A 12,982-nucleotide genomic window follows, 5' to 3' on the forward strand; every position below is an offset into this window, starting at 1 on the left:
GAAAGGGTAATTAATAACGCCTTGTTAATCGAAGGAAACTGGCACAGCGACGCGATTTTGATTGCAATTAGCATAGAGTTGGGTGTGGCGATGGAAGGGAGGGGGGAGAGAGAGAGAGAGAGAGAGAGAGAGAGAGAGAGAGAGAGAGAGAGAGAGAGAGAGAGAGAGAGAGAGAGAGAGAGAGAGGGGGGGGGGGGGGAGAGGGAGATTGATTCCCGGGGTTGACTGAGTCATGAATGCCCGCCTTTCGGGGCTGCGATGACATTCAGTCTTGCGGTTTAAATCATCCCGCACGCATGTGTCTGTATACATGTATGTGGTGAGTGTGGGTGTATACGCACACGCACACGCATGCACACACACACACACACACACACACACACACACACACACACACACACACACACCACACACACACACACACACACACACACATATATACACACCCACACGCACGCATGTACGCAGACATGTACGTTTATGTATGCAAGTATGTTTACATGCATTGTATGTATGTAAGTTTGTGTAAGTAGCTATGTGTTTTTACGAGTGTGTATAAGTGTGCGTTCGAGCCGAGTGAGAGGGAATGGGGAGAGAAAGTGAATGAGGGCGGCGGAGGCGGGGCAGATGCACCTCAGTTCGCATGGTGTTAATGTGTTTGCCTACAGGTGTGAGTGAGCGCGGGTCGCCAGAACGTGCTGAGGGGGGAAATGGGGGGGGGGGGAGGGGGGGGGAGGAAGGAAGGGGGTTTAACACAGGTGTGGACGCTCGGAGACTGGAGTGTGTGACTGGGGGGGAGGGGGGAGGGGGGGAGGGTGAATAGATGAGAGTGATATTCATGGAACACTTGTAACTCTTCCCCTCTTCCTCTCTCCTGCTGCCCCTCTCGCTCTCACTCTTCCACCATTTCCAGTCGTCTAGCTTTCCCTCTCCTGTCCCTCTCCCTCTCTCTCTCTCTCTCTCTCTTTCTCTATCTCTCTCTCTCTCTCTCTCTCTCTCTCTCTCCTCTCTCTCTCTCTCTCTCTCTCTCTCTCTCTCTCTCTCTCTCTCTCTTCTGTCTCTCTCTCTCTCTCTCTCTCTCTCTCTCTCTCTCTCTCTCTCTCTCTCTCTCTCTCTCTCTCTCTCTCTCTCTCTGTCTCCCTCTCTCTCCCTCTCTCTCTCCCTCCATCTCTCTCCCTCTCCCCACCCTTTTCTTCCTTTCAGTCGTATCTTGTCTCGCTTCTCTCCATATTTCTGTCCCCTAGGAACGTTTTCAGAGCTTTTTTTGACGGGGAAAGCGAGAGAGGCAAGAGGAAGATTGGGGCAAAAAAAAAAAAAAAAAAAAAAAAAAAAAAAACCCGACAGCTGATTCTCGTGACTCAGTAAGTTGCTTCCTTTCACACCTTTTGGGAAACAGGTGGTTAGTACACGTGCCTCGCCCCCACATCCCCTTTCACCCCTTCTATCCCTTACTCCCCCTTCCCTTCACCCCCCCTCCCACCCCCCATCCTGCATCCCCTCATCAGTATGTCACACCTTGTGACTGTCACACTCCTCAGCCAAGGCTCCCGTCATGTCATTCAGGCACGCCCTCATGAGGTCATGACCGGTCACGTGCTCAATCGTGCTCATCATGAAGTGTGACCTCGCTTCTGCACCCCCCCCCCCCCTCCCTCGCTCTCTCTCTCTCTCAACTTGACCTCGTTTTACGCTCACCGTGATTTCTTTTTTAACACCTAGGTTACGAGAGGTTAACATAGGTCATATTTTGTAAATATTTTAAAATTGGTTACATCAATCAATCACTCTCTCTCTCTCTCTCTCTCTCTCTCTCTCTCCTATCATTATTTATTTTCTCATTGCCTTTCTGTTTCTCCTTTCGTTCATTTGATCATCGCCGTTGTTAATTTCCTTCAGTTATCGGCCTTTCCTTCGGTTATCATCTACTTCGTATTTCACGAGAATGACTCAGATAGGTCTGGCCATTTATATGTGAATAATTAAGTGGAAATGTGTGAATAAACGGTAAGATAAATAGATACAAGGGAATAAGTGAATAGATGGCAAGATGGATAAACACAAGGTAATAGATAGAATAGAAGGAAGATGAATACAGGAGGTCTGGCTGAGTAGAGGGGGAAGGAAGAGGACGAAGAGAAATACAGCGGCATAACAGGAAAACTAATAAGTGAAAGAAAAGCGACATAAAATTATTCGTAGACCCCCTCCAGTTAAAACGAAACAAAAACAAAACAAAACAAAAATCAAAACCAAAAAAAAAAAAAAAAATGGCAGGTGCCAAAAACCTCGCGAACTCGTAGCGTCTCGTCTGGCAGAACTGCCGTGAACGCATGGACCTAAAAATAGACACCCAGCTGGCCTGCCGTTAGAGCGGGGCTGTCACACTTTCAAATCCACGCCCCGCGCCACATGGGCCTGCCTTGCCTTGCCCCGCCTGGCCTTCGACCCTGGGGGGACGGAGAGGATGAGGGTGGTGGAGGGGGTGGAGGGTGTTGGGGGAGAAGGGTGGGGGTGTTGGGGTGTGGGAGAGGAGTGGGGGGTGTTGGGGTGTGGGGAGAGGAGTGGGGGTGTTGGGGTGTGGGGAGAGGAGTGGGGGTGTTGGGGTGTGGGGAGAGGAGTGGGGGTGTTGGGGTGTGGGGAGAGGAATGGGGGTGTTGGGGTGTGGGGAGAGGAGTGGGGGTGTTGGGGTGTGGGGAGAGGGTGGAGTGTTGGGGTGAGAGAGAGCGAGCGAGAGAGAGAGAGAGTTTTTTTTTTTTAAGTTTAGTTTTGATTCCATTTGTATAGATATTCTTGGTGTGACAGTGTCTGTTTCATTTTGCTTCTAAGCTATCCCCTGTGTGCAAGGAATGGCCGGGGTTACCGTCCACTGGCGGCGAGGGATTTGAACGCAGGTCAGCAAGATTGCTAGACGAGAATGAGAAAACGGAGAGAGAGAGAGAGAGAGAGAGAGAGAGAGAGAGAGAGAGAGAGAGAGAGAGAGAGAGAGAGAGAGAGAAGGGAGAAAGAACGAGATAGACGGAATGAGAGGGAGAGAGAGAGAAAGAACGAGAAAGACGGAATGAGAGGGAGAGAGAGAGAGGGGGGGGGGGGGGCAGGCGGTAAGAGCCAAGCTTGCGTTCCGTTGTTGAAACTTCAGTTGGGTTTGTCTCGCCTCGCAGATCCCGTGTCGTTTCCGCTCTGAATGCACTTGCGTCTCTGTTGTTAGGGATTGTGTGCATTTTTTTTTTCTTTTTCTTTTTGGCGTTTATTTTTTTTCCCCTTTCGTTCGTTCCTCGGGCTCATGGGTTTCTTCAAGGCGCGAATTTCTGCGAGGCTGGGAATTGGCGCTTGAGTTTCCGTGGAGGGGAGAGCGAATGGTCGTTGGGTCGTCTATGGGTCGTCTATGGGTTGGCGGTGGCACGGCAGTTCCACTTTGCTCTCTCGATTTTTCTTTTTCTCTTTTATGTTCTCCCATGCACTGCCTTCGGCCAGTATCTCCTTCTGTCTCCTTCCTTTTTCTCTTTGATATTCTCTCATGCACTTGCTTCGTCCGGTATCTCCTTCTGTCTCCTTCGTTTTTCTCTTTTATATTCTCTCACTTCCTTCCTTCGTCCATCTTCTCTCATCCCCCCTCTCATCTACCCACCACGCTTTCCCTCCTTCTCCCCTCCTCCCTTCCCCTCCTTTCTTGCCTTCCTTCTATCTGCTACTCCTTCCCTCTTGCCTTCCCTCCATTTACCCTTCCTTTCTTGCCTTCCCTCCTCCGCTCCTTCCCTCCCCTCTTCGCCGTCTCCCAACCGCTCAAGTAAACCGCTACGTCGTGTCCTGCTTACTAGACTGAATCATGAGGGTCTGCTGCCCCCTTCCCCCTCCCCTTCCCCTTCCCCTTCCCCTTCCCCTTCCTCTCCCCCTCCCCTCCCCCATTACTAGGCGCCGAGGGACAAGGCGGTACGTGCGTGTATGCGCGCCGGAGATTGGGTTTCGTTCGGGTGTCGCTTGTCAGGTGGCGGTGGTGGTCTCGTTTGTGTTGTTATGTTGCAGGTTCGTTCGAGTTGATGTGTTGCTTGGCGTGATTCCGTTGTTGTTTTTTTATGTGTGGAGGTGGTGGTTTGTGAGATTTATTGCTAGTTCGACCGTGTTTATTGGTTTTCTCTGTCTGTCTGTCTCTCGTACTCTCTCTCTCTCTCTCTCTCTCTTCTTTCTTTCTTCCCTCCTCTCTCTCTCTCTCTCGTCTCTCCCTCTCTCTCTCCTCTTCTTCTCTCCCTCATTCTCTTCTCTCTCTCTCTTCTTCCTCTATCTCTCTCTCTTTCCTCTTCTCTCTCTCTCACCCCTCTCTTTCTTTCTCTCTCTCTCTTTCTCTCTCTCTTTCTCTCATCTCTTCTCTCTTTCTCTCTCCTTCTCTCTCCTCTCCCCTCTACTCCTCTCTCTCCTCTCTCTCTCCTTCTCCTCCTCTCTTCCTCTCTCACTCTCTCTCTCTCTCTCTCCTCTCTTCCATTCTCTCTCTGTCTCCCTCTTAACTCTCTCCCTCTCTTACTCTCTCCCTCTCCCTCTCCCTCTCTTACTTCTCTCTTTACTCTCTGTCATTCCTCTCCTCTTCTCCTCTCTCTCTCCTCTCTTCTCCTCGTCTCTCTCTCTCTCCTCTCTCTCGTCCTCTCATCTCTCTCTCTCTCTCTCTCTCCCTCTCTGTCATTTTCTCTCTCTTCTCTCTCTCTCTCTTCTCTCTCTCTCTCTCTCTCTCTCTCTCTGTCATTCTCTCTCTCTCTCTCTCTCTGTCATTCTCTCTCTGTCTCTGTCTCTCACTCTCTCTCTCTCTCCTCCTCTCTCTCTCTCTCTCTCTCTCTCTCTCTCTCTCTCTCTCTCTCTCCTCTCTCTCTCTCTGCTTCTCATCTTTCGCGCCTAGCCAACGTGTTGTAACACGTTTGTTTGGCGGCAAGCAAAAGGGAGGGAAAGACGGAGGGGAGGGTAAGTAGGTGGGGTGTTTGGGGAGGAGGGGGAGCAGGTAGGGGTAGGGAAGAGGGGGGGGTCTTGAGAGCTCGGGACGTGGGACCGGCCGGTCTGCCCGGCGGCGGTGGCTTAGCTCGGGGGATTATATGGAGGTGTTTGAGGGGAGGGGGGAGGGGGGAGGGAGGCAGGGAGGGAGGGAGGTGAAAATCTTGGTCCTGACATGCCCTTTCCCTCCCCCCCTTACCCCCCTCCCCTCCCCTCCCCCCCGCTCAGTGCTACTCCTCCTGCTTCCCTGTTTCGCTCCCCTACGCCTCCCTTCTCCCTCGCCCCCTCTCACCTCCCCCCCACCCACCCTACCTCCCCACCCGCGTCACCCCCGCTTCGTGTCTTTGCTTTAGATTGGACATTTGACCCAGTAAGGGAGCTCGAGGGCCGGTCGCCGTGGGTTGGGTGGGGGGGGGGGGGGGGGGGGTGGGGGGTAGAGGGGCGATTTTTCTTGTGTGTGTCGGGGGGGGGGGGGGTGTATTGCGAATTTGTAAATTTATTGATTGATCTAATGTGTGTGTTGATTAGTCACTCTGTTTGTTTGTTTGTTCGTCCGTCTGTTTATTAATATTCAAAGCGTTTGTGTGTAGTTCTGATGAAACTGTTTCGATAATGATGGGCAATTTTTTTTTTTGATGCAGTTATTTTTTATTATGATAAAATGTATTGATTTGCATTATAAGGATTATTAAAGGTAATGCACATGCACTACTGAAAATATCTTAACTATGCGTAATTATAGGTATATTATTATCATTGTTTGTGTAGCTTTTTTTTTTTTTTAGTTTTGACCTCACACCTCAAGTGTATTAATTAACAGTGTAAATGCTTTCAACGTGAAAGGTAGTCACCGTCGAAACCGTTTCAATAAAAAAAATAACAATTATCTCTCTCTTATCACTGCTGGTTTTCTTCACCATTTTTTTTTTTTTTTTTTTTTTTTTTTTTTTTACAACTCTCTTGAAATGAAGAAGAGGGCAGATGAGGGGAAAACAAGGGGGGGGGAGGAGGGGGGAGGGGGGGAGGGGTCGAGATCATCCGAGATATACCAAGTTTTTGGGTTTTTTTTTTCCCCTCTTCGTCTTCCACCCTTTCCCTCGCCTCATCCACAGCCTCGTTAATTTGGGCGTTTAACTACGCTCGGGGTCATTAGCGCGTAACCAGAGAGGTTCGACGCGAGGAGGGAGGGAAGGAGGGAGGGAGGGAAGGAGGGAAGGAGGGAGGGAGGCAAGGAGGGAGGGATGGAAGGAGGGAGGGAAGGGAGGAATTGGGGGGGATAGGAGGGACTGTGGGAATAGAGGGAAGGGAGGGAGGGAAGGAGGGGAGTAAGAGATTAAGAAAGAGGGAAGAGTGAGGTATGGAAAATGGAGAGAGAGAGTGAGTGAAGAGAGAGAGACAGAGAGAGAGAGAGAGAGAGAGAGAGAGAGAGAGAGAGAGAGAGAGAGAGAGAGAAAGAGGGAAGGAGAGAGAGAGAGAGAGAGAGAGAGAGAGAGAGAGAGAGAGAGAGAGAGAGAGAGAGAGAGAGAGAGAGAGAACGGACTTGTAGGGTGAAGGAAGGAAAGATGTAGGGTGAAGGAAGGAAAGACCCAAGATAAGCCGAATGAAAAATAGATAGAGAGAGAGAGAAAGAGAGAAGAGAGAGAAGGAGAGTTAAGAGAGTCCGCCTCGGTAACCCTATCTGCCGGCGTCAACATGGGCCCCACGCTACCGACGGAGGGAACGGTTCCCCCCCAAAAACTCGAATTACTCATTTCGGGCCAATTTCGTCACGCGATCCCCATCTCGCTTTTGGGCTGAAACTTTTTTTTGTATTTGCTCTTCTCCTTAGGTTTTTTTTTTTTTTTTGTGAGGGGGGGGTCAGGTATATTTTTCCCTTTGATTTGCTTCCTTTGCTTTTTATCTCTTTTTTTCATTTCCTCCATATCTCCCGTTTTTATTTGCTTTCCTCTTTTCATCCCTTGCTATTCCCCACATCTATCCTCCTTTCATTCCTTGCCAATTCCAGTTTTATCGTCCCTCCATTCTTTACTCTAAACTATTATTTGTTGTTTTGCTTTTTTTTTCACGTTTTTTCCTTCTCTCGCATTCGCCCGGTGTCCGCCTCCTCGAGCCGTGGACTTTGGCGCGGCTGTGCGAGTCTCGTCGGGCAGGTGTCAAGTGTTAATTGTCTCCGAGGAAGAGGTTGGCGGCGATTTTTTGGAACAGGGGGAGAGGGGGGGGGGGGGGTAGGAGGGAAATGGAGAGATGTATGTGGATGGAAAGGAAGGGAGAAAAGTGAGTGTGTGTGTGTGTGTGTGTGTGTGTGTGTGTGTGTGTAAGGAATGTGTGATGAAAAGGAGAAAATGGAGATGCATAATACGAGGAAGGGAATGGAAGAGGAAGAGGAAGAGTAAGGATAAGGAGGGAAACTGTTTATAGAATAGAATGAAAGAAGGGGACGGGGAAATTTATGTTAATATGTTAAAGGAATATAGGGAAAAAAATAGTTGACGAAAGTGTACGAAAAGGAGATAAATACGATTGATTCCAATGGAGGGGAGGGGGGGGGGATGTGTATGATGAAACTGCAGTGAGAAATATAGATCGAATGATGCCATTTTACTCCTGTTGAGTGTTTACCCCGAGTAGAAATCGTGGGCTGTCCGTGTAACAGGTGTACGCGCAGACTCGGGTGTGCTTCTGTGTGAGTACGGGTGGTGTGTTTACAAGGACCCGTGTCATGCGCGTCAGGTGTGCAACTTGCTTATCTCCCTCCCTCTCTCTCTCTCTCTCTCTCTCTCTCTCTCTCTCTCTCTCTCTCTCTCTCTCTCTCTCTCTCTCTCTCTCTCTCTCTCTCTCTCTCTCTCTCTCTCTCCCCCCTTCCCTCCCTCCTTTCTTCCCTTCTCTGTTCCTCCTCCTCCTTCCCCCTCCTTTCCTCCTCCTCCTCCTCCTTCCCCCTCCCTCCCTACTCCTCCCCCCTCCCTTCCTTCTCTCTTCTCCCTTCTCCCTCCCTCCTCCCTCCTTCCCCTTTAAAATTCCGTCTCCATATACGCACACATCCAGCAGGTGAATCGACGAATCTGAATGGCGGGTCGGTACCTGTTTGGTCAAGTGCACAAAAGGGCATAAATAATTGATAAACTTGGGGGACATATGGGGAGGGGTTTTTGGAGGGGGGAGAGGGGGGGCGCTAGATGGATTTTCTTTCCTTCCTATCCCTCCTCCACCCCCATCCCCCCACCCCACCTGCCACGCTAAAGATCAAGGTGTGGGGGGGGGGGGCTGTGGATGAGAAGCAAATTATTTATGATCCCTGGCTACCTCTTGTCTCCCTCCCCCCCCTCCCTCCATCCCCCCTCTTCTTCCATCTCTCCTCCTCCCCCCCCTCACACCCCCTCCCCCCCTCACACCCCCTCCCCCCGCACACCCCCTCCACCTCGCGATACAGTCGTTTCCCCGAGGCAAACATCCCAGCCATTAACACCACTGTTTGTCAAAATGCCGCTTTGCCGACGCCTCCTCCCTCTCCCTCTCCCTCCGTTATCGCTACCTCATCCCCCCCCCCCCGCCCCCCCTTCCTCCATTTTTCCTTTTTCTTGCTCTTTCACTTTTATGCTATCTCTATTTATCGTTGTGTCTATATGATTGTCTCTCTCCCTCTCTCATTCTCTCTCTCTCTCTCATTCTCTCTCTCTCTCTCTCATTCTCTCTCTCTCTATTCTCTCTCTCTCTCATTCTCTCTCTCTCTCATTCTCTCTCTCTCTCTCTCTCTCATCTCTCTCTCTCTCTCTCATTCTCTCTCTCTCTCTCATTCTCTCTCTCTCTCTCTCTCTCTCTCTCTCTCTCTCTCTCTCTCTCTCTCTCTCTCTCTCTCTCTCTCTCTCTCTCTCTCTCTCTCTCTCATTCTCATTCTCCCATTCTCTCATTCTGTCATTCTCTCTATCTCTCTATCTCTCTATCTATCGACACCGATACCGATAGTAGATAGTCGTCACGGACCGTGTGTGGAAAGCGAGGCCATGAGGGGCACAATGAATGGCTGTAGAGCAAGATTGAATAAATGGAGTGAGATAAGACGGGGGGGGGGGAGTGAAGGATAAGGTGGGGGTGAGGTTGAGTCGTTAAGGAGGGGAGAGGAATAGGAGGAGGAGGAGGAGCTGTCGGTAGGGCAGGGAGGGAGGGGGGGGGAGGTAAGGTAAGGTAGCAGTAACAAGTGTCTTGATATCCCGTAACGGAATGCCGGTCGCCCGCTGGTGCCCCGAAGGCTTGTGACGCGGATGGGGGGGGGAGGGGGAAGGAGGGGGGAAGGCTGTTGGAGCACGTGGAGCACGAGGTTGAAATCCTGAGTGGACTCCTTTTTTTCCCCATGTCTGTTTGTTTTTTTGTTTTTTGTTATCTCGCGTATTGAACCATCTGCATATTCCCAACAAATGAGCATTCCAACCCCCACGCCCACAAACGCGTCCCCCAACCCCCCAACCCCCCACACCCACACACCAACCCATTGTACCTAGCGTCGTAAATGCGAACAAACACATTTTTGTTTTGCTATGTTCCTGGGGTCTGGGGTCCCCTCCCTCTCTCTCTCTCTCATTTATTCTATCTCCCTCTCCTCTCTCTCCCTCTCCCTCTCCCTCTCCCTCTCCCTCTCTCCTTCCTTAGCAATGGCAGGCCCGGTTGTAAACTCAATTACCGACCGCATATTTCCACGGCGAGAGGCGAATGTGATACGTTTATGGTTCTTGTTTATCATTTTGGAGGTGTCTTATGGATGGCGGAGCGAGGGGGTGGGGAAAGGGGGGGGGTAGGGGTTTGTGTGTGTGTGTGTGTGTGTGTGTGTGTGTGTGTGTGTGTGTGTGTGTGTGTTAGTAGAGGGGGAGGGGGAGGAATAAGAAAGAATTTGCAAGAATGGACAGCCTGGGAACGGCAACCCCCGATCGTGCACACCCGAAACCTTGCCTCTGTCTGTCGCGACCCATTCACTGTGTGTGTGTGTGTGTGTGCGTGCGTGTGAATGTATGTATGTATGTGTGCTCATGGGGATGGGTGGAGTTGTGTGCATGTGTGTGAGCACGTTTTGGGGGGAGGTGTGTTTAGTGTGTGTGTGTGTGTGTGTGTGTATGTGTGTGTGTGTGTGTGTGTGTGTGTGTGTGTGTGTGTGAGTGTGTGTGTGTGTGTAGGTTTATGGCTTCCACCACCTACCACGACCAGTCCGGCCCCCCCCCCCCTCCTCCCTCCCGGCGAAGTGTGTTGCCTTTTCCACATTCCTTCGAAAAACAACAATTGGAAAATATTTCGTCGTTTTATTAGAAAGCAAAACAGAAAGTAGGGATTATTTTTTTTTTAAATGAATAGATAGATAAATACTAGAATACAATATAATTTTGTTTTTAAATTGAATGGTGGAAGTGAATGATTTCCTAATTTTGAACCAAATTTTTTAGCGCTCTTATTTCCTTCGTGTGTGTGTGTGTGTGTGTGTGTGTGTGTGTGTGTGTGTGTGTGTGCGTGTGTGTGTGTGTATGTATTTTTTTTCCCTTTTCTCACTAGATCTATATAAAAAAAAAAAAAAAGTATATCGGAATTACACTCTCCAAGTATTTTCTCCCTCCGTCCAGCCTCGCGATTTCAGGAGGCTTGCGTCTTCGGGCAACTCGGGGACGCGCCAGAGTCCTTCTGCTAAATTGGTTCCTCTATTTCTGCGGTAACCCGGCGTTCCGTTGGGGAGCACGTGTTGCACATCGCCCTACGGTCGGTCGGGCGGGGTCTCTCCTCTCTCTCTCTCGTTCTCTCGCTCTCTCGCTCTCTCTCTCTCTCTCCTATCCTCTATATATCTTTTCCTCCTTCTTTCCTTTTCTTATTGCTCCCTCTCTCTTTGCAATCGCATTCACTCTTTTACCGCTCCTCTCTCTCTCCCTCCCTCTCTCTCTCTCTCCCCCCCTCCCTCCCTCCCTCTCTCTCTCTCTCTCTCTCTCTCTCTCTCTCTCTCTCTCTCTCTCTCTCTCTCTCTCTCTCTCTCTCTCTCTCTCTCTCTCTCTCTCTCTCTCTCTCTCTCTCTCTCTCTCTCTCTCTCTCTCCCTCCCCCCCCCTCCCTCTCCCTCTCTCTCCCCCTTTCCCTCTCTTCCTCTCTCTCTCTGCATATATGTATTTATCTATTCATATTTATTCTATCACTACTGTGTAACTTTATCTCTCCCCTAACCGTTCTCGTAAGATCGAAATACGAACTAAGTACTCGACTGTGCCCGCCCGATCTCACAGTATTCGGTAAAAGTAATAATAAGGAGGTGGAGGAGGAGGGGGGAGGTGGAGGAGGAGGGGGGAGGGGGAGGAGGAGGTCGAGGTGGAGAAGTGTTCCTAAGCGTCCCTAAGCGTCCCGAGGTGTCCAAGGAAGTAGCATGGTGTAATTCCGCGGGCGAGCACAGGGGTCCGGCGACACCTGCGGCAGTCCCTCTCGATGCTGCAGCTGTTGGATTCGGAGTAGCGTGCGATAGCGTGAGTGGGATCGAGTGTGGGAAATACCATGCGAGAGGCGGCGCGTATCTGGCCGAGCTGGTAGTGTACTATGATAGCTGGTGGATCACGTGGTCTTCGTAGCCTAGTAGTACTAGTGGTAGTAATGCTTTCGGCATTTAAAGCGCACGGCGGGGTGCCACGTACCGTATTTTTGTGTCGAATTTTTATCTCGAAAGGTACGCTCGCTGCCGCAGCGGTTTGGCTCGCGATGGACGAGGGGAATATCCTTCTGTCATCCCAAACAAGAATTGGACCGAAGGAAGCCACGCAAACGGACGTGGGAGCGAAAAATTGCGTAGTAAGAACAGGCCATGTGACAACGCCGTTCATTCATCGCGGCCGAGTCCGGGAGGGTTGGCAGCCCTGGGCGGAGCAATACCCACTCCAATGGCCACTTCTCATCAGTCTTAGCGTAGACTGGGTGAAGGGAACACGTGTTTCTTTTTGTGTCTTGCGTGTGTGCGTCATCCTCCTCCCCCCCTCCCTTACGCTAACTCTGCCCTTGGACACTTTTGGAATTTTATACACAACTTTGAGAAGGATAGAAGCAACAAGAGGTAAGGAGCGAAGTGTTTGTTTTCTCTGGTTTTGACTTTGCGGAGTTGAGACGAATTCCTGAAAAAAAAATGTGATTTGATTTTTTTTTTCTTGTTATTTTCGGTGACACCGAGATTTTCTTCGAGAGGTGAATGTACTTAGTGCAAAGTGATCTTTAGTGTATCGTATGTCTAAGAAATGCTAGCATAACGCGAAGAGAGAGAAGAAATTCGGCCCAGAATATGAAATCGGAAAATGAGACCCCGCATTCAGACCAACATGCAATACTCGTTTTGCCAAATACGAATATTCGGAAAGTAAAACAAGAGTAATTCCATTTTGCATCTTCTTCCCCCCCCCCCCTCTCTCTCTCTCTCTCTCTCTCGTTTCTCTTAAAGACGAAAGCCAGAGAACAAGAACACGAAAAAAAGGAAAGAGGCACATCCCATTAAAGAGGTGTGTGCGAGAATCACTTCGTACCACGTATGAAAAAAAAAAAATCATGTTCGATACAACGCGTCTGCTGCTTCTTTTGGTGGTTGATAGTGAACTAAATGATGTAAATAATATTCGTAAGAGGAATTGCGATGGGTTAGTGGTGGTAATGGTAATAGTAGTGGTGTTACGAATAGTGGAAGTGGGTGTAGGACTTGTTGACTGAGAATTTTATTTTTCTCTTCAAGTTGTCGTTAGTTTGCGATGGTCCTTTTGCCATGACTTGTTACACACACGTCTTTGGGTGAGGCATTCGTAAGCACCGGGGCCGTTTGTCGAGGTTCGGTTGTGTGCGTATGCGTGTGGGCCTCTCGTGTGCGCTAAGAATTTTAGCAGAGTTAGGTGTGTGTGTGTGTGTGTGTCTGTGTGTGTATGTGTATGTGTATGTGTATGTGTATGTGTGTGTGTGTGTGTGTGTGTGTGTGTGTGTGTGTGTGTGTGTGTGTGTGTGTGTGTGTGTGTGTGTGTGTGTGTGTGTGTGTATGTA

This window comes from Penaeus chinensis, chromosome 14, assembly GCF_019202785.1.
Source record: "Penaeus chinensis breed Huanghai No. 1 chromosome 14, ASM1920278v2, whole genome shotgun sequence".
Lineage (NCBI taxonomy): Eukaryota > Metazoa > Arthropoda > Malacostraca > Decapoda > Penaeidae > Penaeus > Penaeus chinensis.